This window comes from Bufo bufo, chromosome 1 (genome assembly GCF_905171765.1).
Source record: "Bufo bufo chromosome 1, aBufBuf1.1, whole genome shotgun sequence".
Taxonomy (NCBI): Eukaryota; Metazoa; Chordata; class Amphibia; order Anura; family Bufonidae; genus Bufo; species Bufo bufo.
This window is the reverse complement of record NC_053389.1, coordinates 727,649,359-727,675,961: the sequence shown is the minus strand read 5'-3', so window position 1 is coordinate 727,675,961 and position 26,603 is coordinate 727,649,359.

Below are 26,603 nucleotides of genomic sequence, written 5' to 3'. Positions count from 1 at the left end.
CAGCAATGCGATGCAGGCCTCTTCCGGCCTGTATCCCGCGCTATACGGCTCAGACGGCGCGATGACATCATAATGGAAGCGCTCATCTCCCTAAAGTATTCTGACTCTTTACTCAGTTCTTAGTTGAAGCCCCTTTGCTAGCAATTGCAGCCTCCAGACTTCTTGGATATAATGCCGCGAGGTTTGCACACCTAGATTTGGGGATTTTCTGATATTCTTCTCTGCAGATCCTAGCAAGCTCTTGACTACGCTATTAGTGTGCAACGCTCTCATACCTAATATGCTTGTTGCAAAATCAATATAAACTACAGGCTCACTACACAAGTCCATCAAAACAACCCACTAAATACAGCTGACCGGCAGGGTTCTTGAGAGTTGAACCCCCACTGGATGTGATCCTAAGGATAGGACATCAGTTTTGTAGTCCTGGAGAATAATGACTAGAGATGAGCGAATCGAAGCTGACAAAGTGGAATTCGATCCGAATTTCAGGAATTATTTGATTAGCACCGAATCTGAATTTTCTCACGCTTCGTAGTTACGAATCGCATTTTTTCCTAATATGGCTGCCGCAACTGTGAGGACATGGAGCAAAGAACTCTGGGAAGGCGGGATCACCCATAATGCCATGCATCCAGCCAATCAGCAGCCAGCCAGCACTATGATGTCACAGCCCTATAAATAGCCTCAGCTATATTGCATTCTGCCATTTTTCAGTGTACTTAGTGCATGGAGAGACGTCAGCAGGCGCTAGGGACAGTGCAAGAAAAAACTTAATTGTGCTAAAAAAACGATTTACAAGTGCAGGGATAGATTATTCAAGGGGTAGGGAAAGGATAGGGGGGAATAATTCCACAGCATTTGTGTTGAACAGGGTTCAGTAGGGGAGGTTACAGCCTGGGTAATAGGAACAATCCTATTACACCTTGCTGCACTGACTGGGGATCCAAATTGCCATTATTCAGTAGTGTTGAGCACGAATATTCGAATAGCGACTTTTTATCGCGAATATCGCCACTTCGAGAATTCGCAAATATTTAGAATATAGTGCTATATATTCGTTATATTGAATATTCTGCATTTTTTTCCATCTGAACACATGATTCCTCTCTGCTTCTTGCTTGTGGGCCAATGAGAAGGAAGCAATGTCAAGTTCACAACAATACTTAGTGCACCAATCAGTAATCTGTAGTCAGACCTGCTAAAATGTGAAGTTGCACGTAGTGCGAAAAAATATTCTAATCACTGCCGATTAGCGCAATCGCGAATATATTGGAGCACTTGACTCTATCTGCATATAAAGCTATTCTAATGTTCTGCTGTGCCAACCATTTTCTCCAGTCTCAGGAAACTTATTCCAGCTTGAAAAATGTAGCCAAAGTGACTAATGCCTGTATTTCGCGTTACGAATTAGCATTACGCGAATTTTACATTGCCGATTTATCGCATTCAATAAAATATTCTCGAATTCGCGAAATTCGCGAATATATGCTGAATATTCTACAAAATATTTGTGAAATATCGCGAATTCGAATATAGCCCCTGCCGCTCATCACTATTATTCAGCTCTGTAATTCCAGCAAACCGTTTTTGTTACTGGGGTGCAAGTGCTGTTTGATACAGCCATTAACAGGGTTTATTACAAGGAAAGATTTCTACGTCTTATTTGTCCTTGTGCGGTGCAGTTATATGTTCTAAAGCATTTTTTGGCTTGTATTAGTGGGGGAAAAAGGGCTTATTAGCCGTTGTGTGGTGAAGTGAGAAAATTACAGCCCTTTTATGGCATGTATTAGTGGCAAAAGTAAAATATATTTGCCGTTCAGCGGTGCAGTTATATGTTCTAAATCCTTTTTTGGCGTGTATTAGTGGCAAAAGAAAAATACTGTATATTTGTCGTTCAGTGGTGCAGTTATATGTTCTAAAGCCCTTTTTGTCGTGTATTAGTGGAAAAAGAAAAATATATTTGCTGTTCAGCGGTGCAGTTATATGTTCTAAAGCCCTTTTTTGCGTGTATTAGTGGCACAAAAAAAGTGTTTACTGTTGTGTGATGAAGTGAGAAAATTACAGACTTTTTTGGGGTGTTTTAATTTCCTTTTTATTTATTTATTAGATTTTTTTGGCATTAGCAATACTGATCGATTACTGATCAAATGCTGACCGAGTGAAGGCGGATGCTCAACAGACAGGATCCCTTTTTTGGGGGTTATTGTTCTGACGGATCAGAGGAAGGGCAAAATAATCAGTGACGTTAACACAAACTTACTGCTGACACCCTCTCCACTCTGTCCGGGGGGTTATTCTTGGCGCTAACATTGACCTGTAAGGCTGAGTTAATAATTAAGTTATTTGGTCAGTTTTGGCCCCGTGACTGCCCAAATAAGTGAAGTGTGCAGTGATTCTAAGAGTGACGCCTGTCATCTGCATGTCATACGGACTCACAGTATTATTTCACTACCACAGCAGACTCCCTATGCGTGTTACTGCAAGGCACAGTGTTCTACACCACTATAAAGGCTCTATGCAGCCAGGAACTAGCCATTTTTAAAACGATTCACCGCGAATAAATTCGGATCGAACCAAAATTTTTCACAAAACTCGGCGAACCGACCGAAAATTCAATCATCTCTAATAATGACACTTGCAAGCATGTGACTGAAGTGGTCCAAATAATGATAATAATAAATATTGAACTGCACAAGCTAACAATTTAGAAGTTAAAATGGTATCCTTTGTATGATAACAAGTAATACTGTTTTCCAATATACTTTTATATTACAGTAATTCCTTTCAGTTTTTAAAGGGCATCTGTCAGCAGATTTGTCCCTATGACACTGGCTGACCTGTTAAATGTGCAATTGGCAGCTGAAGGCCTCTGTGTTGGTCCCATGTTCATATGTGCCCGCATTGCTGAGAAAAATTATGTTTTAATATATGCAAACGAGCCTCTAGGAGCAATGCGGACATTGCTGTTACACCTAGAGGCTCTGCTCTCTCTGTAACCGCCGCACCCTCTCAACTGGATCTGTCCGGCAGGGAAAATCTCAACATGCCTGGAGCTCTCAATCAAAGTGTAAAGGGCGCTGCAGTTGCAGAGAGAGCAGAGCATCTAAGTGTAAGGGCAATGCAACAGGGCTCCTAGAGGCTCATTTGCATATATTAAAATGTCATTTTTCTCAGCAATGCGGGCAGATATGAACATTGGACCAACACAGATGTCTTCAGCTGCCAAGTGCACATGTAACAGGTCAGACAGTGTCATAGGTACAGATCTGCTGACAGATGCCCTTTAAGATCTCTGCCTGTTATCACTCAGTTGGGACCTTCATTGTGTACTTCCATAGACAGCTGTCTTGGTTATATGATGGAGACACACAGGCCGCAGGCAAACAGCTCATTCCAATAAATAGCACTACTGTAACAAGCTTTGCACCCGTGTGTCCATCACATGACCAGAAGAGAAATGTTTCCACTGGATTAAACTATAGAAGTTCCTATTGAGTGACAGCAAGTGGAGATCATGAGGAATTGATACAGAGTATAATGGTAAATTTTATACCATTTTATATTTTACAAAAAAAAACTCATGCACACAGTTGTAGACTTTTTTGCGGTCCACAAATCACAGATCTGCAAAACACGGATAACGGCCGAGAGCCTGGCACCATTTTTCTCATTCCTTTGCAAACTGACAAGAATAGGACATTTTCTATTTTTTTGGGCGGCCTGCGGAATACAATTACGGATGTGGACAGCACGCATTGAGATAAATAGTTCTGCATCTGATCCACAAAAAATGCGGATCGGTTGCAGACCAAAACCACGGTCGCATGCATGAGCCCTAACAGATCTCCAAACTCTATTGACATTTTAATCATATAGGGCTGCATGACTTTTAGGGATGTGCCCTTTCTTACCTTCCTTCTTGCCTCAGCATATCCAGAGATGAGTGGACTAGGATGACCAACATTAAAAAATGTTTACATTGCTCAGTCAGGCATTGTGAGTAATGCAATTTTTCTTTTTCAAAGCTGATCACTAATCTTGGTATATCTTGAGCCAAGAGCAAAGGTAAGGAAGGACTTATCTGTATGTTTTGTTATAAGGTATATGGCATAACAACAGTACTATAATTGGAAACCACAATTTTTTGGGGGGTCAGGTTGGTTATTGCTTAGCACTGAAGAAAGAACAAAATAAAGTTTATGTGAATATTCCGGCCATTCTGCCCTCATGAGATCTTCAGGTTCATCAAAAAAAAAAAAAAGATCCCATAAGAAATACGTACAATGGAGCTAATGAGCCATATACCTACAGCAATGGCATTGGGACCTTCCAGACAGGCACATTCACTTCAGCTATTTTTCTCATTATTGTTGGAAGTGACTCATTAAATATGTCATTGTCATCAAAAGACTGTGACCAGAGGTGAGGCTGACTGTCTCTTATGACTCCTGCTTAGTTTGTATAATCTTTCTTTCAACTCTCAACAGCAACAAGAAGGTGAAGTTCTACTAACAAAGCCACTATTGTGTTGCCATCATCACAGAGTAATCCAGCTTCACAGATATGTTTGCTTTCTGTCTGATCAGGTCTGAGCTTTTGCCTTTCAACTTGTGAAGGCCGATGAATGATGCCTGCGAATGTGTCATGGGTGAGAATCAAGTTTTCATCGGCTTTGTTTGGCTCCCATCTTACAGCTGTCGCCGTTTTCTCACACACCATGTCATAAAACTCTCATCAAGTAAACCAGGTGTAAAAAACACTGTTGAAAGATGCTCTTTCGGCATGTATCCAGACCATAGTGAAGTATCTCCGGTGTCTCTCAAGGACAAGTATTTAGTGGTACAGTATCATCAACAGGAGCAAAACTAAGGTCTCTGCTTCACTGCTGTGTGACTGAAGGACATGCTTTCTTCATAGACAGAGCAATGTGAGATATATTAATTTTCTCTACTATACAATAAACTATAAAGGAATCAAAATGTAGGTAAAAAGATAAGCATACAAGCCCATAATGCCATAAAAATGGGATATATTCATGAATAAATAGTAGGAGAACTTCTAAGCAAAGAATAAACTGGCGCCAACCTGGTCAATCTAAAAGACATATACCCAAGACAGAGCATATACTGTACCAGATACAGTATCACTTACTACATGTATCTTAACGACTGCATGCTCTATCTCAACATGTTGTAGCACATCAGTTGGACAATGAAAAAGCTCAAGGAAGGAACTTCCTCAGATTGCTCAATACAGCAAAGACATTAGTGTTTTGACCAGTAGTTCTGGCCAGTGGCTCCAAAGGAAACCTCTAAGTAAAATAATATAATGTAGCATAGTTTCGGGAGCTCTGTAGTTCAGACTTAATCTCATTTAGGTCCACTATCAAGTAGTATCAGACCTAAAAGGAGTCTCTCTGAAGGACCTATCAAGTTGGTGCACTATATGGACAACCCAGCGATTTCGGTGGGCAAATTGAAATGTTTCATTTTTCTTATGGTGGCATTGTAGGAGCCTTTGTTGACTGGATGAACTGCAGATTTAGTTGCTCACTGCAGGTCTTAAAAGGGTTGTGCAGTCAATTAAAAATCAGGGTGTTGAAAGTGTCTTAGTAATACAATTGACTTACAAATTACATCCAACTTTTTGTTTCGGTTGGGGTCCCTGTTCTGCCCTGCAGTCACATGACCACAAGATTCCAACATTCTCTAATGCAGTATGATGTCCCGTCTACTGATCATGTGATACCCCCTCCCTTTTGCTTCAACCGATCCGATGGAGAACCCAAGGTATTTGTTCAAACTGACTATTTTCTGCAGCGCAGAAACATAGAATGTATCAGCACTCTCCAACTTCATTTAATGTTCATATCTGCTGGAGTGGAGGAGCACTGATACGGTGCGCCAGTTTGATCAAGTTCCTCCTGGAGTGCTCCATCTCAGTGGACAGAGTATAAGGGAGGGGACATCACATGATCAGCAAAAGAACTGGGTGTGAAAATTCTATGTGCCCAATCTTTCTCTCAGGGAGAGTCACAAGCTCAGAAGCAGATTGGAAACTTAAAGTGGCCATGGAAAACAACCTAAAAGTGGCCCCAGCAAAAGCAAATACCACATTGCAGCACAAAATACTGCTGCCCCCACTGCAGTATTCAGCTGTACTGCTGTCCTCATTTGAATTCAGGAAGTCTCTTGTGGCTGCTGACCAGAAGCATAAGTGCCTGATACTCCTAGCCTTAAAGGGTTTCTGTCACCAGAAATAACCCTCTTAAACTGTCTGATATTAGCAATGTGCTAATGTCAGCAGAATCCAACTCTGCTATTTTTATGTTTATTGATGCCCCCCTTACTGCACAAGTCTTACTTTTGTAATATGCAAATTAGCCTCTAGGAGCAGGGGGGCTTTGCTCCTGCTACTAGAGGTTCCGTTCTCCCACCTCATTCCATACCCTGCTCTCCTTGATTGACAGGCCAGAGTTTGTCTTCTCCTGCCGGCCCTGTGTGCTGGGTAAGTCTCGCGCCTGCACAGTGCCGTTTAACCAGCACACAGGGCCAGCAGGAGAAGATGAATGCTGGCCTATCAATCAAGGACGGCAGGGCGTGGAATGAGGTGGGAGAACGGAGTCTCTAGGAGCAGGAGCAACGCTAATGTCAGACAGTTTAAGAGGGTTAATTCTGGTGACAGAAACCCTTTAAAGGGGTTGTCCCATGAAAAATGTTCTACAGTTTTAAAACAGCACCTGGATCTGAATACTTTTGTAATTGCATGGAATTAAAAATTTAGCCTAGCCACTGAGTTATTCAATAAAATCCAGCTGTATAGCGCCACCTGCTGTTTGTTTTTTTCTTATCTCTTTGACCTGCTCACTGAGAAGGCCGCACATGCTCAGTGTCATCCTTCAACTGCCTCCTGGGCTGTGATCGGGAGAGCTGAGACACGCCCCCTTAGCGCCAGCAGAAAGGACACTCCCCTTGAGCTGGAACAAATGGACGGCACTATGCTTCCTTCAAGGTCCAGGTGCACGGTCAGCAGGTCGAATCCCCAGGTACTTGTAATAGAAAGACCAGCACTCCGTAATTTCAATGTTGAAAGAAAATCTCTAGAGATTTTCTTTCAACATTGAAATTACGGAGTGCTGGTCTTTCTATTACAACTCGCCTTGAGCTGTCAGCTTTATATAAGTCTAGCAGAGCAATAAATGGGGAGATCTTTGGATCCATGTGAGGACTATATGATGTCTTTCATTTTTTACATTAATCATAGGAGAACCTGTCCAGCAGCTGGGAGTAGGGCTCAGGTGGCCCTGTCACTGTGGATGAGTAAATTAAATAAGTGATGGGTCAGACCATACAGGAGAAAGTGGAAGGAATGCTATGAAACAGTACGAGCTACAGAGAGGAGTACTCGGATTTCCTGCTGTAGGAAGGGTCAGTGTGCATGCGTAGACTGAGGAGCACTACTAGACCATAACGATGTTTAAATGTGCATAGGCATTTACAGCAATTGTGAAATGCATGTGAAAAGTATTAAAACTAGGGAACATACTGAAATAGTAAATAATGGAGTTGAACTGGTAATGGGGCATGGTAAATAGAAGGAAGGAAGAACTACTGTAGTATGGTAAAAGACAGGACAAGATAAGAAGATGAGTGGAATACATGAATGTGTCAGGGAAATCACCCCAATACCGTTAGGAAATAATTTAGGTTGAGGCTCAGGCCTCCCAGTCTGCCAGACGGTTTCCAATTAGATGTAGCGCGCTGGAGAGCAAGACTTGAGACACAGACACGTTGTGATTCAAACTTACTCTGCTTTATTAAAGACATATACAAATCCTTTATAGTTGTTCAGACTATTGAAAAGTGTCCAATAAAATCGGAATACTGAGTTACTGGGCCAATCATCAGTCTTATAAAAATGACCTATAGAAACAAATGGCACATAACACATTATGACTTCAGCTTCTACTTCTTGTGATAAGACTTGACCATTAGAACTGCTGCCCTCTGCTTTGAGTTCCATACTACAACTATCAGAGAGATACAAAATGGAGTTTAGTGTGTATACAAAATGGGGGATGAGAACAGAGAATGTAGCCAAGTTGTCCTCACTTTAACATATGTGACGTACACACTGATAAGATCACCAAGTCTGATGGAGAGAAAAAAAATTATTGGGACATAATCAAGATATGGAGTCTATTACATTACAGTTATTTAATACCAAAGTATCAAAAAGAAATATCAACCTCCCAATTTAGGCAATTAGGTGACAAAGTCTGTAATGTGTGACTCCAATAGGCTTCACGCTTTTTTCAACATCTGTATGTGGTAACCACCGCAACGTGAAAGAGTTATATGTTCCAAAACTTGGAACTGAAGTTGGCTAATACAGTGTTGAGATATTATAAACTGATGTGGAATAAGGAGTTTGGTCAATGTCAATGATATTTTGTTATCTAGCAATTGTTTGGGGTCTCCTGTATCTTGAAATGTCATGGACATGGTATCTAGTCTCCACTGTATAGTTCCCTCGTCACTGACTATGCAAGTAACTCCTGTGACTGGGGCAGTGAGTCCATTATGGTAAGTCATTTTCTGGTAGTTATTGGCTAAGAATCACCAGAGTCATTTTTAAGAACCCTCCTTTAAAAAATTAAAGGAATTAGTGCCACAATACGAGATTCATTTTTGGTCAGGGATTTAAATGTTCATAAAACAACAAAAATGAGCTGTGGTCATCTTCCCATATGCAAAATATATTGTTGATATAGTGATGTCATATAGCAGCATGTTTAACTAAAATTAGCCATGTAGCAATTTGCATAGGACATTAGAGCCCATCACAGTTCCCCAGCACTGAAAATAAAAATAGTCACCAAACAAAAAAGTTTTCACAAAGAACTAGCTGTATTAATTCTAAACAAAAGTCCCACTCTGGGTATCAAGTAGAAATGACCTTGTTCTGTGAATGAGGGGAGTGAGAGTTTTCTCCAAAAATATGGATGATAATAAGGAGGATAGTGGAGAATGCTATTGGTCTACCCAATGGTCTCAGCAATTTTTTTATATCTATTTTGTGGAGTAGAGATGACCAGCATAATAGGGTTCTGTTGTAAAAAGGTGTGTGTCTTTTTGTCAATCACCTGAAGTTGTAGATATTTGTCCAACACACTATTAATTTCATTCCTCACTATACAAGTGGAGTCGTTGGGGAATTGTTCATAGATAGAGTTGTCAGTTAACTGGGTTTTAATTTCAGTATTGAAGTACTTATTGTCCAGGAGGATGATGACACCTCCATTGTCAGATGGTTTTATTGTTATGGATTTGTCATTCTGTAGTGATTGCAATGCTGTTAATTCTTCTGGTGTTATGTTACGATCACAACCAGGCTGTTGGGGCAGCGGAGAGGATGGCAGTGGTTGTACTCACAGTGTTGGCTCTGTTTCTGTTACTCCCTGGGTTGGCATACAGTGACAGGAAGGGTGCACCTTTCTTCCCTTCGAGGCACTCCCTGGCCTTGGAGATTCTCCTTCCTGATTGTGATTTGGGGTGCCCTTGGTGGTGTTATGTTTTTTGGTGGAAGGCAAGGTTCCCTGAAGTGTTAGTCAATGATGAGACTGGCTTTGCAACAAACAACTGTACTTTATTTGCAATAAAGTACAAATACAGCAGACACAGTCTGTTTCATGCATGGACCCGCAGATCTTATACAGGTTGCAATTTCCACATTTCTCACAGTTCTAAAGGTGGCAGATGGGGCAGACTTTCTTAGGTTGATGAATTCTGCTGTTCCTACTGTGGTGGTAGACATATAACAGTGGATCTGGCTGTTTCAACACTATGCCTGGGTACTGAATCTTCCTACACTACCAGACAAATATGCTATGGACTCACAAAGCTGTATACCGATTAGCCCATAGACATTTAGCATGCACCTTTCTTCAAAGGCTTATACATTCCCTAATGTTACTGAATTGCTTCCTCAGAGGTTTGCTTAGTGGCTCTGCTTTTCTCCCACGATGGCTGGTTTTCATTCCTCCAGGGGTCCTTTCTTCTTCATTTTGTCCTGACTCACACCCTAAACTGAACTAGCTATCCATGGGGAGGTGGAGCCCCCCTACCAAACTACAGAGGCTGACAGACTGGTGTTAATCCCTTCTGCACAATTCTCAGGGTGGAATTGAATACACAAAAATTGCACATAAAAACCAATCCCAATGTGGCACTGCATTACTGGAAGTGTCCCAGTTGTACTGTGCCTCCATAAGGGTTCCACATATGTCTCTATGTATTAAGTCAATAAAGGCCTCAGTTCCATACATTCTAGGAGGATTAAAGGTAAGATATGCAATATTCTATGCTACAGTTTCTTGGGACATGTATATTTGCATGTTTATATCTGTAAATAAGTTTTAAATGTGCACATTTATCTATTCTTATGTTTGAATATTTCTGTGTATATTGCATTCCTTGACCAAGGTCTAGGATGGACCAAAACACTAGTATCAGCAATAGTCATGATTGGAGCTCTCTTAACAAAGAAAATATATTTGACTTGACATTAATTTTGGTGCCTTGGTTTATTGGATTTAGTAAGCATAAGGAGTCTTATAGGCCAGGCAATGCTCCTCTGTGAAAAAGATATGCAAAATAGCTCTCTTTCCAAGAAGAAAAGCTAAGCTTTCTTTTCTTTTAGGAAAGAGAGCTAATTTGCATATCTTGTTTTTCATAGGAACATTGCCTGGTCTATAAGACTCCTTACACCTACTAGGTGCTTTCTTCGAAAGATAGTAACATCCCCCCCCCCCCCCCCATCTCTTTCCGGAATTCATGTTCGCCTGCTTTATATTGATAATATTTAATAATAGGTTATAAATTCTCATTCAGACACTTTTATGACACAGTATCTCAAGAGCAAACAAGAGAAGGTCATCTGAGTGTGAGTCCTAATCCTTTGCTGCTATTCTACCCGCAGCCTGACAAGAACCTGGCCTTGGCTCTATCTTTCATCTGGCGGCAGGATGTGGAATGTGCTGTGTGTCTAAAGTAGACAGACGGCCGCTTTGGTCTCTGAATCTCAGCTGAAAGATGGGTTCATCTACATCCCGTCTGCTGAGATTCCTGTGCTGCTGCTGCTTCTTGAATCACACCAAACAGGTATTTGGTAAAACACTTGAGAAGTTGTTGTTTTGGAGAAAGACTGCGATAACTATGTGTTCAGACACAACACAGTCATGCATGTCACTTCGCATTTTAACAAACCGCACATGTCACATTCTCAGGATGTTTATGAGTATAAACCCTTATCTAATGCTTCCTATCAATGCCCTTGCCTGTTGTTAGCAAGCCTGTTTTCATCACATGTATGCTATAACTTAGGCAGGGAGCTGAATCTCCTTAAAGAGACCAGTCCTGTATGGAGACTCACTGGAAGCACTCCATGGTATGGTGACATATTGGAAATTCTCCATGGGAAATGAATATGCAAAGAGGTATCTCCCAAGGAAGAGAACCATCATTGCCACATATTGAAAGTGGCTCCCTATAAGTTACAATCAAGCTTTGGCATTTGACCAGGAAATAAAGCCAGGCCAGATTCCATCCATAGAAAGCTGTTTCACAGTGCTTGCTCCTTGTCAGAACAGACTAGGACTCTGGCTGGCTTAGTACGATGACTTAGAAGCAGCTTTGAATCTCCTTAAAGAGACTAGTCCTTTGTGGAGACTTCCTGGAAGTGCTCCATGGTATGGAGACCAGACAGGACTGGTCTCTTTAAGAAGATTCAGCACCCTGCTTCTAAGGCAATGTAGTGAGCCAGCCAGAGTTCTGCTCTGTACTGATGAGGGGCAAGCACCCAGAAACAGCTGTGTATGGATGGATATCTGGCCTATATTTCCTTATCAAATCCCAAGGTTGTTAGAAAGTTGGATCTTGATTCATAGGGTGCTACTTCCAATAGGGGGCACTGGCAAGATGGTTCTCTTTCTTGGAGGATTCCTCTTTGCATGTATACTATAACACACCACTGTTAGTTTTAAACCTTTCCTAATCTACTGCTGTTTTCACAGTGCAAAAATGTGCACTTCAACTGCCTGATAATCTGCATAAATCCACACTGAAATGCATATTTTTCATGCAACTTTAGTTATGGAATGCACCAACTGCATTGCGGTGAACGCAAAGCATATCAAATATCCATAGCATACTGGGCAGGTTACAGATTTAGGCTACATGCACACAAACGTTGTTTTTTTCCGTGTCCGTTCCGTTTTTTTTGGCGGATAGGATGCAGACCCATTCATTTCAATGGGTCTGCAAAAAATGCGGACAGCACACCATGTGCTGTCCGCATCAGTATGTCCATTCCGTAGCCCCGCAAAAACAATAGAACATGTCCTATTCTTGTCCTTTTTAGGCATTGTTACAATGGATCCGCAAAGAAAAACAACAACTATGGCATACGGTCGTGTGCATGCAGCCTTAAAAGGACATTTATCAAGTCTGCTATGTCAGTTTTGTGGCACAAAAATGTCCCAAGTGATGCCTGCATGGTGCATATTGTTGCAACATTTGGTGAGCTTTGCTACTTTTTTAAGCCATAAAACTGGCATATCAGATATGAGAAAAAAAAATGCAGCCAAGAAATGTGATATATTTAAAAGCATCCTAAACTCTAATTGTGAGAAGTACCTACCATATGGGATAAAAGGGTAGGGAACAAGAAAAAAAACAATGTGGATAAATACTTAAGGAAGCAATAAATGAGAAAAAGAAAGCATTTAAATCACTAAAACAGAAAGGTACCATGGAAGCCTTGAAAAAATAAAAGAAAAAAAATGGAATATGTGAAAGACAAATAAAAGCAGCCAAGATGGAGACTGAGCGATTCATTGCCAGAGAGAGTAAAACTAACCATAAAATGTTCTTCAATTATATAATGGGTAAAAAGTTGAAATCTGAAAGTGTTGGCCCTTTACAGAGTGATGAGGGGGCAGTTTTAGAGAGCGATGAGGAGAAAGCAAATCTATTAAATATTTTTTTCTCCATTGTATTCACTGAGGAAAATACAGTGTCTGGTGTATCAGATTTGAAAAATGACCCCTTATGTGTGGACCCAGCCTGAGCCAGAGAATGATTATGTGCATCTGAGATTTAACACCTGCATATGGAAAGGTAGTCAACTATGATAACAGCCACTACTACAGTGTAGAAATCATGTTGAATCCAAGAATATCCTGTTGGTCCAGCACCACCACTCTGATCCCTGCAGGACCTGTAGTGATAACATCCCATTCATTGTTCATATGTTCACTGCAGCCAATTACTGGCCTTAGCACTCATTTGTGCATGTACTGCACAACCAGTATTTGCCTGCAGTGTTCATAGGAACGATGAAAGGAATGTTACCGCTGCAGGCCTAGTAGTGGTGGGGACTAAAGAGGGAAGGTAAGTAAGAGGCATTCTAATTTCCCAAAGCCCCCTGCTTCCCAACAATTTTAACAAATCTTAGAGAACCGTGGATCCGCAAAACACGGACATCGGCGATGTGCGTTCCGCATTTTGCGGACCGCACATCGCCGGCACTTAATAGAAAATGTCTATTCTTGTCCGCAATTGCGGACAAGAATAGGACATGTTCAATTTTTTTCGGGATCGGAATTGTGGACCCGGAAATGCGGATCCACAATTCCGGATCCGGGCAGCACATCATGCTGCCCCATAGAAATGAATGGGTCCGCAATTTGCGGAACGAAATTGCGGACGTGTGAATGGACCCTAAAGGTGTTTTCCAGGAGAAGAATAAGTAACATGAGTGTATTTTTGGCCAAACCTGCCAAGAATCGTGGGTTCAGCCAAGTTTAATGTGTGTGGGAAACTCCTAACATGCCCCCAATATAATTTAAGAGAAGTATTGGGAAGATTGAATATTTTCACCAGATACTTTTGTTCTCCTGGGAGATAAGCCACTGCCAGATACCTCTCTCCTCTGTCCCCATTGAATACACATGGTCAGCTGAACTGACCATGTATGTGTATGGGTGAGTTGAGAGAGATAGCTGTAAGGCGAACGATCGTTCGACTAACAGCTATCAAATGTGTATAGCAGTCTTAAGATAAAAGATAACAGTAGTTTCTGGAGATCATCAGCATCTCAGAGTTCATACAGTACCACCTGTAGGGATTTGCTCTGGTAGGCAGGGTAAGCGGTTGCAGTACAGAGGCAAGAACACGGTAGTAAAGCAAAAAGTTCAGTGTTTATTCACACCAAAGGAAAAAAGTAACACAAACACTTTGCAGAGTCCTGGTGTTAATTCACACAGCACAAAGTCCACAGAACATCAGATGGAGGATACATTCCACACAGCTGAGACTGCTGGCTGGGTTTTTATAGCCCAGCCCAAAACCCGGCCTGGAAACGTGGGGAACAGCCACCCACCCTGCTCTTTGGCTGCTCCCAATAAGAACCGGCCCGGATCGGCTTTTCAGCCATACTAAATAAAACAACAGTGTCAGCCAGCACTAGCTGCTGCTGATACACGAAATTACCGGTTCCTATCTCACCGAGGCCAGGAACCTCGGTGACAAGTACCTTCCGTCAATGACGGAACCTTGCGCCTTCCTACATACCTCCCCCCTTTGTTCAACCCTGAGGGGGTGAACACACGCCAGTGTACTCGGGACAGGGCATCCGCATTTCCCTGTAACCGGCCTGCCATGTGTTCTACTGTAAACTTAAAGTTTTGTAGAGACAAGAACCACCTGGTGACCCGAGCATTCCTCTTTTTGGCCTGGCTCATCCACTTGAGAGGGGAGTGATCGGTCACCAGACGGAACATCCTCCCCAACAGAGTGCCCACTTGATGGCCAGGCACTCTCTCTCCACTATACTGTATTGGGTCTCCGCTGGAGTGAGCTTACGGCTCAGGAAGACAACGGGATGCTCCTCCCCATTGACCTCCTGAGACAGTACCGCACCGAGGCCTACTTCAGAGGCATCAGTCTGTGCCACAAATTCCCTCTTGAAGTTGGGCGTCACCAAAACCGGGGACCCACACAGGGCCGACTTCAAAGCGGAGAAAGCCTCTTCCGCCTGGTCATTCCAGCGAACTATCACGGACTTCCGTCCCTTTAAGAGCCCTGTCAACGGAGCTGCTAAAGGGGCAAAATGGGGGAGAAACCTCATGTAATAGCCCACCATTCCCAGGAACGACTTTACTTGTCTAGAGGTGGCAGGTCGGGGCCAATTCCGTATCGCCTCTATTTTGCTTACTTAGGGTTTGATGACTCCGCACCCAATGACATATCCAAGGTATTTAGTCTCCTCTAACCCTATCGCACATTTCTTTGGGCTAGCTGTTAGTCCCGCCTTTCAAAGGGAGTCCACTACGGCCTGTACTTTGGGCAGGTGACTTTCCCAGTCGGTACTGTGAATGATAATATCGTCCAGGTAAACCGAGGTGTACCAAGGATGTGGACGAACTACAATATCCATTAGACGTTGGAAAGTGGCGGGGGTGCAATACAGGCCAAAGGGTAACACCTTATATTGGTACAGCCCCTCTGGTGTAACAAAGGCAGTTTTCTCTTTGGCAGCCTCCGTCAAGGGTACCTGCCAGTACCCTTTAGGGAGGTCCAAAACAGAAAAATACCTGGCTTGGCCTAATTTCTCATTTAGTTCATCTACCCGAGGCATGGGATATGCGTCGAACTTAGATATTTCGTTTAATTTTCGAAAATCGTTACAAAATCGTAACGTCCCTTCTGGCTTGGGAATTAAGAATATAGGACTGGCCCACTCACTTTTAGACTCCTCAATGACGTCAAGCTGCAACATGAGCTGCACTTCCTCCGAGATGGCTTTTCGCCGAGCCTCGGGTACCCAGTATGGCTTTAACCAGACTTTTGTCTGAGGCTCAGTGTCAATGTCATGTTGGATTACGGAAGTGCGTCCAGGGAGGTCTGAGAACACATCCGTGTTCCGACTAATGAACTCCCTGGTTTCCTGAGCCTGTTTAGAGGAGAGGCTGTCACAATTTTTATTGTGGCAACCTCTTCCTTTGCATCAGACAGAGGAGTCGGAACCTCTTGTCCTAGAAAACCCATCCGCGGGCTGCCTTCCGTACAGGTTTCCCTATCCTTCCAAGGTTTTAGTAAATAACATGGTAAACCTGCTCCGACTTTCGCCTCCCCGGCTGGTGTACCTTGTAATTTACCTCTCCAATTTTTTCACGTACCTCGTAGGGCCCCTGCCACCTGGCTAGGAACTTACTGTCCACGGTCGGCAGCAGAACCAAAACCCGATCACCCGGGTTAAAGATCCGGACCCGAGCCTGCCGATTATAGATCCGACTCTGGGCTCGCTGAGCGGCCTCCATATGCTCCCTGACAAGAGACAAAACTGTCTCTATCCGCTGTTTCATCTTGGTAACATATTCAAGGACGCTTTTGTGCAGAGTGGGTTGTTGTTCCCACGCCTCTTTGGCTACATCCAACAAGCCACGAGGATGTCTGCCATATAGCAATTTGAAGGGCAAGAACCCAGCAGAGGCCTGGGGCACCTCTCGCACTGCGAACATGAGATAGGGCAGAAGAACGTCCCAATCCTTTCCATCTTTGGACACCACCCTTTTTAACATGGTTTTTAGAGTTTTGTTAAAACTTTCAACCAGTTCGTCCGTTTGTGGATGGTACACAGACGTCCGTAACTGTTTAATACGCAGCAACTTACAGAGTTCCCTCATGACCTTGGACATAAAAGGGGTCCCCTGGTCAGTCAGGACCTCTTTAGGTAGCCCCACTCGGAAGAACATCTCTATTAGCTCTTTAGCTATAAGTTTCGCCTCCGGGTTCCGAGTGGCGTAATAAAGGACAACCAAGATGTGTTGGTTTCCCCTAGCAGACTTCGATACTGGGCCTACAAGATCCATAGCGATTTGCTCAAACGGTACCTGGATGATCGGGAGAGGTACCAAGGGACTGCGAAAAATGTGCTGGGGGCTAGTTGCCTGGCAGGTCGGGCAAGACTTACAGAACTCGTCCACCTCTTTAAACACACTGGGCCAGTAAAACCGTTGTAGTATCCGGTCCTGTGTTTTCTGCATTCCCAGATGACCCCTGAGAACATGTTGGTGGGCTAACTCTAACACGAGTTTGCGATAAGCCTGGGGCACCACCAACTGTTCAACAGATTCACCTAGCAGCTGATTTACCCGATACAACATATCCTGATGAACCACAAAATGGGGGAACACCGACTCTGCCCCTGGTTGTTGTGGTTCACCATCTATTATTAGTACATTTTTCCAGGCTCGGGATAAGGTTGGATTCCGGTGTTGTGCAGTACCAAAATTATCCCCGGAGACATTGAGGTCTGCCAGCTCAGGCCCCGGTGACAAGTTCTCCATGTCTCCCACCATTACACTTAGCGGGGTTGTTTCCCCCTCTTCCACCGAAGTGGCGGTCACCCCTTCCGCCTGCCCTTTGGACTCAGGTTCCCAGGGCCACTCTGCTAGGGTTACCACTGTCTCATGGGTATCAGTCACTCTCGTAACCGGCCACAGTGCCGGGAAGCCCGGGAAGTCTCTCCCTATTATAAGTTCATAGTGTAGGTTGGTTGCGATAGCCACCTCGTGGGTCCACCTGCCAGAAACCGTGGACAGAGACACCATAGCAGTAGGGTAGTCTTTTAAGTCCCCATGTATACACATGACTCCGACCTTACGGCCGGTGTACTCAGCGGAGCGTACCAGGGAAGCCCTTACCGGGGTCACCAGACTCCCTGAGTCCAACAGAGCCTCCGCTGAAGTGTCTCCCACCTCCACCTGGCACAGGTGGTTCAAAGACTCCGGAGCACTCACTGCACACAGTTTCCTGGCATACAATGATTGACGGAAGCCATAGTTCATGTCCATGGGTTCCCCCTGATGTGGACAGTCAGCTCGAACATGGCCAGGCTCCCGACACCACCAGCAGATTATTGGAGCGGGGTTCACAGGGGTTACATCCCGGGCGGGTTTGGTGGGCACCAGTTGCCGGGTCCAGGGTGGAGAGTTATGGGATTTGACTGCCCCCCTCCCAAAAAAAAAACCTGTAAGTTCCGGGTAGCCTCATAGCGCTCCACCAGGTCGACCATCTCCAGCGCATTACCTGGAGAAACCTGGCCAATCCATTGCTGGAGAGGGGGTGGCAGAGCCCTCCAGAACCTGTCTGCTAACAACCGGTCCAACATAGCAGTGGGGCTCAGCACGTCAGGTTGTAGCCACTTTTGCAACAGGTTGAGCAGGTTATAATACTGGGGTCTCACGGGCTCAGCCGGGTTGAACCCCCACTGATGCACCCCCTGGGCCCGGACCAGCACACATCACCCCCAGTCTTGCCAAAATCTCACCCTTTACCTTTGGGCAGTCAGCCGCTTGATTGTCCAGCAAGTCAAAATACACCCGCTGTGACTCTGATGTCAGAAAAGGAGCGACGACCTCATCCTACTGGTCTTGGGGCATCTTTTCCCTGGTGGCCACTTTCTCATACATCGCCAGGTAGGTCTCAACGTCGTCTGCGGGGTCATTTTAGGGATCGCTGTACGGACTGCTTTCCGGGCATCGTGGACGTTTGGGGTTACTCCTGCTGTCTGCAAAGCCATCACGTGTTGTAGCAGCAACTGCTCTTTGTCTGCTCCCAATAAGAACCGTCCCAAATCGGCTTTTCAGCCATACTAAATGAAACAACAGGGTCAGCCAGCACTAGCTGCTGCTGATACACGAAATTACCGGTTCCTATCTCACGAGGAGAGGAACCTCGGTGACACGTACCTTCCGTCAATGACGGACCCTTGCGCCTTCCTACACACCATTGATCACTATTTTATGGCATATTCCATTGATATGTTATAGCATTATTAGGTGGACATACAATTTATAAGAACAATGTAAGTTAAGCTAACCTGCACCAACTGGAAGTAATGATTCTGATATTTGGTTTTGCAGGGTGCTCAGTAAAGAACCTTTTGAAACTGGGAACACTAATAGTAGCACTGGTAATACTGGTGGTTACCTTAATAATACCGTTCTATGCTGTAAGCTGTAAAGACAATGAATAATTTAGCAGCATTTTTCATATTAATGCATTAAACCTTATATACATAGCACTTATTTGGCACCTAGCATCCAGTCTAAAACAGATAATGCTAAAAAAGCCAAGCATTTTACTGTCTTTACTTAAAAAATGCCGATACAGTATTAGCAAGCAATTAAAAGTGCAAAATGTTCATCTGGGAATCGGACACTGAATTTACCACTAATGTAGTCCAAGGAAGTCAATGGGACTAAAAGGTTAACAGTGCAACTAACGGGCACACAAAATCTGTAATCTAAAATATAATTACATTATAGGTTAGGAAAACAACACTTTGGCTTCATTTAAGATCATGAATGTTTGACAGTGTAAGTAGAATGTTGTGTGTGGGTATATATATATATATATATATTACAAAGGCAATAATTCAGAGTCAGCATATTACTTATAGTCATAGCTAAGCTTTCCATTACTTGGGCTAAGATTTAGGGGGTCATTTACTTATCTGAAATACGCTTAAATTAGGTGTATTTGAGGTGCAGATGGCGGAGCAATGGTTAGTTGCTCCGCTATCTGCGATTTCGCCCCGCTCATGCCAGGTCTAAAATTGTGGGCGTGATGTGGCAGGAAAGGGAACAGGCCACCAGGCCCATCTCATTTATCATTCTCCACGCCTTTTTTAGGCATAGAAAATGGTCTAAATGTAAGACAATTAAGACAGCCTGCGTCCCATAACTCCAGCGGTTCCACCGCCAGCTATGGGCCGCTGATCTTAATAAATGTGTCCCTTAGTTCTCCTGACCAAAGCAGAGTGCTGTTTCCAGGACCCACCAGTTCCTCTCCTCCACCTATGCCCCTGCACTTGGGCAAATAGGATTTAAATGTTTAAGTTGAGTATTCCTGATTGGTCTAACTTTTAAATTAAATCCAATTTTATGTTTATGTTGTAGCCTTTCATCTAAACCTTGTAGATGTTTTAGAAGGAGATTCATTTAGTCATACTCTACAGTCCAGACATAGCTCTGGACTCAAGTTCTTTTCTCCATTCTTCTACTTGTTTCTAGTTTCACATCCATAGGGTCTAAAATCTTTATCTTAGTCTTTGCAAGTCAGATATTTACTACAACACTTACCGCATTTACCCTCCAGGTGAAAATAAAACCATGGTGTATCATCCCATAGATTTGGGACCAGCAGCAGCCTAATTTGCAGCCTGATCATCAAAATTATCTATCATGGTGTTGACTTGTCAAATCCAAGAACTCATGGAACCTATTGATATCATTCTAGCAAGTGCTTGAAGGCCATGTGTTTGCCATTGAGAACCCATCTCTTTCCGTTACTGTCTTGATAATATTTATTATTAACATTAAAAAGCAAATCTTCCCAAAACTGATATTGAAGTTAATAATTCAAGACATTCTAAAATGACAATTGCCTTGGACATATTGTCCATCCAGAGGTTGTCACTTTTCAAGTCCATTCAGTCACGAGCACGACAAGCTGAAGTTTGCTGCTCTAGCACTTCCAGAAAGTAGATAAGCATATGAATCTGAATTAATAAAAGAATTGTCACATTGCATTAGAATTACTCTTTAAAGAAGCTGTCTCATGAAATCAAATCAAATAATCCATTTGATCACCACAGGTCTGGTCACTCACAATCGTAGGTTCTGCCAGTGACAGCAGCTGGTTGTCTAAGGAAGCCATGTCTGCGAATCACTGTCCATTCAATGCGCTGAAGCTCTAGGTTTGACTCTTCATTGAGGCTCAAGTAGGCAAATAGAAAGGGGTTTTGGCAGATTCAGAGAAGGGGGCTTAATTAGCTATTGCACTAAACCACATAGTGTCACACTTCGGTGTGGGAAGGAAACACCACACCGAGCATAGGAGGGAAGGGAGAAACAGGGAATCGGGCCTGAGAAGTAGGGAAGGAAAATGGACACCTCCTAGCGAAAACCCTAACCAAAATCCTGACTGACTACCAGTATGTAGTGAATAGTTGGAACACACTCTAAATAGAGAAGTTATGTGGGTGTCAGGAGACGGCTGCCAGGCCGAGTTGCAATGTAGAGAAAGACTCCTCAATTCCACTATAAGTGCAGTATTTTATTGCATAGGCGGTTTTCCAGTTTACATATTGAACGTTTTTCGGGATATAGCCTTCCTCAGATCACTGGATGAGCTGCTTGCTAATATTTATGTATGTACTTCTGTGGTCCGTTGTATGGGGGCTCTGTGGCCACAGAGGGGACGAGACTACCTGTTACTCCAAAAAGAAGGACGAACAGGAGTCTCCTTCAGGCCTAATACAAACAATAGGGAAATACAACACACAGAACCCAAGCAAAATACAAAAGGGAAAGGAAATACTTAACTTCAAAGGAGCAATGGAAGCACCAGGAACTCAGCCGAGATCCAACCACAATCTATCCAAAGGTCCAAACAGAATCTATAAACCGCACAGCATTGTGGGAGAAGCAACTATAAATAGAGAAGGTTAAATGACCCTAATAGCCACACCTGGGGAAAGAAGGTGTGGCAAGCACCAGAAACAACACAGGCGTCATTTTTTTTAATCAAATCTTTTTTATTAACAACGAAAATGTTACAGATACACATTTGGAATGTCACAACTTAACAGACAATAAAAGGTATTTGGTACAATCCATTGTGTTCTGTCAGATTATTTTATACATGCATAGATTTATACAAACAGAGAAAACTACCCTCCCAGAGCCCAACGCCCTCGACCCCTTCCCCCCCCCCCCTTTTTCCTCTTACTCACTCCGGCAATAGCTCACTCCTACGGTATCCTTTAAATCACATTATGACTATGAGTCATCCAGTCACTCCATATTTTATCAAACTTTTGTGGGCATCCTCTTTTGAAGAATATTTCTTTTTCACACAACAGCATATTATGAACTTTTATCCGGAATTCCTCCAGTGATGGAGGCTCCTCCTGTATCCAATACTGGGCAATCAATTTCCTGGCAACATATAACAACCTTCCCACCGCTACCTTTCTATATTCATCTATCCCAATTTTAGAAACACAGCCTAATATACCAATTTTGGGATCTCTATCCACTCTCACCGAGAATACTCGATGTATGTTCTCCAATATGCTTTCCAGTAGTTGTTGAGATTCTGACATTGCCACATCATGTGTAGCAAGTCAGCTGACTCCAGTAAGCATCTCGGACATCTTGTATCAGTTCTAACTTCAATTTGATGTAAAAATATTGGCGTTTTGTATACTCTGTGAATGATAAAAAGCTGGGACATTTTCCTTATTCACTCAAGGACATCAGTGGGACTGCTTCTAAAATATCTTCCCATTGATCCTGTGATATCTCTCTCATATCAAATAAACAGATTTCCAGCACGAAGAAGATAAAATCTTGCATGTTCTTTATTGAATATTCCAAACGTACACACGGTGCAGTGAAAAAGGTCCTTCCATGTCCCTGGTCAGACCGACATGTTTCGAGCCAGCCGGCTCTTAGTCATGATCAGATCTTGTACGAGGGATCTGGAATTTCTCCTGTATATCTGTGAAGGACCTAAACACTCCATTTTCTAAAAGATCACCTATCCTAAGGATCCCCTTATTCTTCCATTCCTGTATTTCTAGGAGAGATAGAAACTCCGGTAACAGGGGGTTGTTCCATAACAGAGATAATTCACTGATACCCAGGACACCTCTCAGCTGCTTAACCTTGGTCCACATTTTTTTCATAAGTCCTATTAAAGGAAAATTTCCTTCCAGACTATGGATCCCCGCTCCCTCTAGTATCCACATAAGATCTCTCCCTCCTATTTTATACTGTAGGATCTGACTAGTCATATCCACCATTGTTATAGTCCTTCCACCCTTTAAAATGACATTGCACTGCTAAATAATATATTCAAGGGTTTGGTACCGACGTTTTAGTGAATTGCAATGTTTCCAATTTAATCTTAGGCTGACCTTCTCTCCTTATTAATTCTCTGAATATAATGTTAATTCTATAAAAACTATCTAAGGGAAGCCAAACCAGTGCGTTATGAAATATATACAACAGTTGCGGCATCATTGCCATGTTGAGGAGATTAAGTCTACCCACAACTGAAAGAAATAGCTTACACCATGCTCTAGCCTTCACTCTAAATTTCCCCAGCAATAGACATAGGTTCAAATCCTCAAAGTCCATAATGTTATCCACACAGGGAATATTATTAGCTATGACCATATCAGACACTACCTTCCCATCAATAGGCATCAATGCAAATTTTTGCCAATTAATAGTAAGGCCAGAAAGTCTGCCAAAACGGTCTTTAAGAGACATAGTTGCCAATAAAAAGGGCGCCGTATCTCCCAAGAATACGAGAGTGTTGTCGGCTTATAACGCTATTTTATTATGTACCTGTCCATATTGAAACCCCTTAATATCCGGTGATTTATGTACTGCCGCCGCTAGAGGTTCAATGGCTATAGCAGTGCTTCTCAATTTATTTTCTGTCATGCCCCCCCTAGGAAGAAGAAAACATTTTGCGCCCCCCGCACGACTGTAAATAGTATAATTTGTCTATAAAATTGTTATAAGTACACCTGCATAACACTGTATCCTTATTAACGTTTTAGAGAATAAAAAAAGAAAGAAATGTGGATCGGACACACACTTATGGGGGGATCTGTGGATGACGTACACTTATTGGGGGGATCTGTGGATGACGGACACTTATGGGGGGGATCTGTGGATGACAGACACTTATGGGGGGGATCTGTGGCTGGCACTGTTACAGGGGGATCTGTGGCTAGCACTGTTACAGGGGGATCTGTGGCTGGCACTGTTACAGGGGAATCTGTGGCTGGCACTGTTACAGGGGGATCTGTGGCTGGCACTGTTACAGGGGGATCTGTGGCTGGCACTGTTACAGGGGGATCTGTGGCTGGCACTGTTACAGGGGGATCTGTGGCTGGCACTGTTACAGGGGGATCTGTGGCTGGCACTGTTACAGGGGGATCTGTGGCTGGCACTGTTACAGGGGGATCTGTGGCTGGCACTGTTACAGGAAGATCTGTGGCTGGCACTGTTACAGGGGGATCTGTGGCTGGCACTGTTACAGGGGGATCTGTGGCTGGCACTGTTACAGGGGGATCTGTGGCTGGCACTGTTACAGGGGGATCTGTGGCTGGCACTGTTACAGGGGGATCTGTGGCTGGCACTGTTACAGGGGGATCTGTGGCTGGCACTGTTATATATGTGCCATCCACAGACCCCCCAGCCCATAACAGTGCCATCCACAGTGCCCCCCCAGCCCATAACAGTGCCATCCACAGTGCCCCCCCAGCCCATAACAGTGCCATCCACAGATTCCGTGTGCCCGCCGCCGCCGTTTAAAGTTATTAAACATGCCCTCCTCACTCCTAATAGTACCGTATATCCGAATTTCTTCTGTATAGGGCCGGGCGGCCGGCGCGTCCCTCAGTGACGTCACTTGTCTGCGCCGCCTGCTTCATTCATAAAGCAGGCGGCGCAGGCACGTGACATCACTGAGGGACGCGCCGGCCGCCCGGCCTGCCTGCCGGCATTATACAGAAGAAATTCGCACACCCCAAAGGCCGGCCCTGAACGAGCCCCCCTTTACAGAGCCTGGCGCCCCCCCTGGGGGGCGCGCCCCACTATTTGAGAAGCACTGGGCTATAGCAAGGGCGAGAGCGGACATCACTGTCTAGTTCCACTAGCCAATTGAATGTAGTCAGACAATCCCCCATTAGCCCTAATCCGCGCCTTCGGGTTTGAATACAGTACCAGAACGCATTTGGTAAATCTCTGTCCAAATCCCATTTAACCCAATGTAGCCCAAAGAAACCCCCATTCCACACTGTCAAATACCTTAGCACCATCGAGCAATAGAATGGCTTTATCTTCACAGTTATCTGCCTGAACTTGTAAACTGGCATATACTCTTCTTATATTAATAGCTGTAGATTTCTGGGGCATAAAACCTGTCTGATTTGGATGGATTATGTTAGGAATCACTCTGGATAGACACTTCGCTAAGACCTTTGCTAAAAGCTTAACATCTGACGTTAAGAGAGATATCCATCTATTTGAGTCTGGAGTTCGCGGATCTTTCCCTAGTTTTGGGATCACTACTATAAGGGCCTCCTGCATAGAAGCGGGAGCGAACCCACCTCTAATGAGTAATTGAAGACCTTGAGTAGTTCCCGCAGTAAAATTCCCTGTAAGCTTGTATACTTCAACTGGGATACCATCCGAACTTTATCATTGGCCATATCTTTTAGGGCTTCCTCTAATTTCTCCATAGTAATAGGTTCTTCTAATTGTTCCCTATCATCTGCCGATAGTGTAGGCAGGAACGTTAATAGCTCCTCCTCTGAAGTAGATGCCCTAGAGGTATATAAGGAGGAGTAGAAATCCTTAAATATACCCAGGATATCCCCTGTTCCCACAATTGATTTCCCCTCATGATCTACCAGCTCCGTTTTGCATGACGAACTCTGCTGGGCCCTAGAGATGACAGAAAGCATATGACCTACTCTTTCTCCTTCCGCAAATAAGCGTTGTTTAGAAACGGTATGTTTCCTTTCTGCTGCCTGTAACAGATGACATCTTAATTGCTCCTTTGCCTCAATCAATTTCCTACTGGTAACATGTAAAGGTGTTACTCCAAAGGCCTCCTCTGCCACGCCTCTGTGAGCCTTGACATCCACTTCTTTCGATCTAGTTTTGTGGGCACTAATCACCTTAATCAACAGCCCCCTCAGAAATGCCTTCATAGTAGAGGTGGGACGAATCCAATTTTTTTAGAATCCGAATCCGAAAAGGTTCTCAAATCTCTCAAATCTTTCAAATCTCGAATCCTACGAATCCTGTACATAAGAATTGTGTGAATGGTGTAAGAAACAAAGTGATCCAAACTCAATATTCTTTTGATATGAAAAAATAAAGAGTTCTTACTTTTTTAACAAAGTATTCGGATTTGGATTAGAAAAAAATTGGAAATACAGGGTAATACAGCACACATAACTCTTACATCCAGTGACGTCTCTTTGACGTAGATGTTTTCTTTCCTCATCTTCTCCTTTCAGACCTTCAGATCAGACCTCCAGTTTCCAGACATTTTTCGTCTCTGCAGTTTGACATAAAAAAATCTTAGTTTACTACTTTGTGTGTGCTTTGCTCCCCAATACAATACTGCAGAAACAGATAAACCCCCTGATAATAGTAGTACCACACAGAGCCCCCCATATAAAATACCCCTTCTTTGTGGCCTCAGTAGATGCCCCCATAGTGTCCCCCAATAATGTGCCAGTAAAAAGGGACCCCCATAATGCCCCCCAATAATGTCACGGCTGTATGTGAGCAACAAGAGCATACACAGTAAATAGAGCTACTGACCGGACCCAAACTAGGGAGGATAAAGGGTGACCCCTGTCAGACCCTCAAAGCTCTCCCTATGCTGCTAAGCACATGCCCGGATCCAAATGGTGGAACGAGGCATGCCCGC